Source organism: Pteronotus mesoamericanus, unplaced genomic scaffold, assembly GCF_021234165.1.
Source record: "Pteronotus mesoamericanus isolate MK-2021 breed Mesoamerican mustached bat unplaced genomic scaffold, CSHL_Meso_final contig_20, whole genome shotgun sequence".
Classification (NCBI taxonomy): Eukaryota; Metazoa; Chordata; class Mammalia; order Chiroptera; family Mormoopidae; genus Pteronotus; species Pteronotus mesoamericanus.
The window spans coordinates 37,338,303-37,342,118 of record NW_026555085.1 but is presented as its reverse complement, the minus strand read 5'-3'; the positions used below and the strand labels follow the sequence as shown (position 1 = coordinate 37,342,118).

At 46.7% G+C, this 3,816-nt stretch overlaps 1 pseudogene; it reads left to right on the top strand.

The window, feature by feature from the left end:
• Positions 1–326: 326 nt before the first annotated feature.
• LOC129066868 (E3 ubiquitin-protein ligase TRAF7-like) lies at positions 327–2,238 on the top strand (annotated as a pseudogene).
• Positions 2,239–3,816: the final 1,578 nt, after the last annotated feature.

The following is a 3,816-nucleotide window of genomic DNA, read 5'->3' as shown; positions in this document are numbered from 1 at the left end:
CTTGTTGTTTGTCTAAGTGCTCACGCAATGAGCCCTGAAAGAATTCAGACCTCTGAAATCTTTCAACAGCATTATTTAAATTGAGTTTAGTGTCTACTAAAGTCACTGATGAAACTAAAAAATTTATCATGACTTTATATAGAAGGAGATATACGTAACTTGCTGACACCAAACATACCTTAATGATTCTCTTAGCAGCCTTTCCTTGTGCTAGTAATTATTTTGAAAACACTCCTGGAAGCCAAGGTCACATGATGAAGGGGGAGGGTGGCACTACTACTCTCAGGTGGCCATGGGCAGGGGAGTAGACTAAGCGTCTCTAGAACATGAGCTCAGGCCAGAGCCCCCACTACATCTGGTTCTCCAGGGGGCCCCACCAACCTTCCTATTCCATTCATCACCACAGGGACCAGATGAAAATGACCTTAGGGCTGGCCTTTTTCAGCTGTCACAAAAGACCATAGGATCAGCATGCACAAACATCACCATTGGATGCCCTTCTCCTCCAGCACCCTTTCCTCCTCCCCACAGGATGAGGAGAACAGCATGCTCCCATCAGCACCCTGCACAGCTCTGGCTCTGCCCTCTCCAGCCACTCTGAATCCAGCCTTTCCCTGTGCTCTACCTATTATGCATCCAAGAACGAAGAGGAATCAGAGCCACTGGTGTTTGCTAAGCCGTCTTTGGTGAAGCACTGTTGTCAGCTCTGCTGCAGTGTATTCAAGGACTCTGGGATCACCATAGGTGAGCGCACATTCTGTCCAAGATGCACCATGAAGTCACAGAAGCATTCCATGGAAACACCAAACTGATGGTCATGGTAAACAACAGTGCAGTAGTCAAGCAGATCCAGGAGCTCTTCATCCACTGCAGGCATGGCTATCCAGATGGTGGGCACTGGGGAGCCCACCAGCTTTGGCGTAGACCCCAGAAGCTGCCCTTTCATCATAAATCTCAGCAGCCAGAAAGACCATGATGATAGCATAGCCATGACTACAAACATGTGCAGTAATAGCCCCAGCTGTCTGCCCCTTCTCAAGATTAACCTGGAAGCCCACCTCAAGGAGTGTGATCACTCAAGTGTCCCATTCCAAGTAGTTTACATTCACTGGGAACCAGTACACATCTGAGAGTTGCCTGGAGACATTCCACTTGGACAGCCTGAGTTCCTTCAGTAGAGAGTTGATAGCTTCCACAAAATGCATGTGGCACTGGCCCAGAAGGATCAGCAGATTCCTATTCTGTACTTCATGCTGGGCAAGCTCTCAAGAAAAATGACCATCTGGAGAAGAGCCCTGAGCTCAAATCTGATACCCTGAACAAAAACCAGAACAAGCTTAATGAAGACTTCATGGAGTTCCAGAGTGACACATCCATGTTGAATGAGGAGCTGTCCCATGTCAATACACATGGGCATCCCTGGACCCTATGACCCTCAGCACATCATCAAGTGCAAAGAAAACTTCATGGGCAACCAAGGCTGCGTCATCTATTCTAATGCATAAATGTGTGGGATGCCTGTACCACCTACAAATATCAGGAGATGCTGAAGAACCATACCAGCATTGTGCTCTACATCCAGAGGCTGGGGCTCTACTGCGGCTCAGCACACTGCACCATCATCATGTGGGACATCCAGAACCTGCAGAAGGTGAACATGATCTGGGCCCAGAGAACTGGAGTACACACTGGCCTTCTTGCATAGCATACTCTTCAGGAGCTCTCTAAAGACCATCAAAGTCTGGGACATGGTGGGCACTGAGGTGAAGTTGAAGAAGGAGCCCATTGACCTCAACTACAGGGTGTAGGCTCTGGCAGCTGCCCAAAGCTACCTGTATAGCAGCTTCTAACAGGCAATAAAGATCTGGGACATCAGGTCCCTCTACTGCATCCATGTCCAGCAGATGTCAGTGGCAATGTCTACTCTGTCATCATAAGAAATCACATTGTCTGGGGCATCTAGGAGAAATTTATCCACTTGTGGGATATCAAATCCAAAGTAGCAGGTACAGACTCTGATGGGCCACGTGGGCGCCATGCATTCCCTGACTGTCATCTCTGTTTCAGACCAGACCAAAGTCTTCAGCACGTCCTGCAGTCCCTCAGGGTCTGCAGTATAAACAACATGATCTGCATGCAGCCCCTGCTGCATCAGCAGAGCCGTGTGACTGGGCTGGCCATGTCCCAAGGTCAGCTCTTCATAGGGGCTGTGGACTGTGAAGCACTGTGAAAGTTTAGACTTGTCAGGAGGATTCAGGCTGGGCCTGCCCTAGAGGGAACCGGCTGGCCACTCGCCCGGTCTCTGCCTGCCCTGTGGGACAGGTGAGCAGGCTCATCCAGCCGTGCAGTGCCCTCCCTGCCCTAAGCCCAGCGAGCCTCCTCCGCTTGGCCCTGTCGTTGCTGCTGCCAGGTCAATGCTTAGACCCCACTCTCTGGGTGCCAGACACAAGTCTGGCCTGGCCCACCCTCCAGGCCCACCCCACAGGGACTGTGGCCTCTTTATTCACCTTTTCTACTGTTTTTAGATTGTATATAGATTTGGTTACTTCCTGATTGAAACAAAAGCTGCACAGACTGTGAAAACAAATTAAATGCATGCAGACTGACATCTTTAAGATTTAAAAAAAGTTACCTTCTCCTCTAGCGTTTAGGTTATAATTTTTTGTTTCAGGGAGGGACGGGTTCAGTCTTTTAGGTGTTCTATATTTATTACCATGGACTGGGAGAGGGGCAGGGAGGATAGACAGGGAAGAGCACTTTGCTAACAACCTTTGGAGAAAGGCTGACCTGCTTTGTCTCCACAAAAGAATCACATCATTCAAGTTCTCCCATACCAGGATTCATCAAAAAGGTCTCTGAGAATATAATAAAGACAGAGGAGGATACAGAGCCTCCTTCCCTGGGTTGTTGTCATTTATATCCTCATTAAAACTGGCATCCAGGACCCTACAATTGCCTCCCTCCATTCCTGCCCTTATGCAGTCAGCTTTTGTCAGATTCCATCTGCTGCTCCACTGCTCAGATTATCCAGAGAGTAAACACAAATGTGGGTACCCACCTTAGGTGACATTCTGATGGGTATTACCCTTGTGTTTCTTTCTGTGTGTTAGATCCTTCTTTCCTGAGATATAGGTAATAATGCAGGGGAAACTCTCTGAACTATGAGGAATGAATTTTATACTAACAAGGAAGACATGTATTTAAGATACCCAAAATATGGAAGAGGACACTGGGATCTTATCAGAGGTAATAAAACCTATTATCCCCAGATAAAAGATTTAATATTCATGGCACTGCTTACCTGTCCCTGGTTCCTCCTAGGAGTAGTTTGAATATTCCCAGTTAGTCACTCATTTTGATGGTGATGAAAATACCTCAAGAATTCCCCTTGCCTGCCTGAATTGCAGAGACAAATCAGCAGTGTGAACAAAAAGGAACCTAGTACACTAAGCAGACAAGAGTCCATCTACCAAAGAAAAGAGCATATGATTTCAAAAATAAAAAGTTTCCAGATTCTTGTGTAGCCTCCTAACCCATGATATTTAAATAAGTAGACGCAGTGTGGAGGAAAAGACCAATGCAAGCAGCGAAATTTGGATGTGATTCCACGTTTTCATTGGCTTCTCTTTTCATTCAGTATTGTAATGAAATTGTGATTTATAATAAAAAAGACATATTTGGTCCACGTCCTGTTTTAGGGCAAAGAACTCCTAAAACCTTTTAGAATTTCCCAAGCAATGAGAGCAGCAAAGCTACCTTTTGTTGTGTTAATGAAGTGACTTACAACTCCACGTAGGGATGGGGACTGGTTGGGCA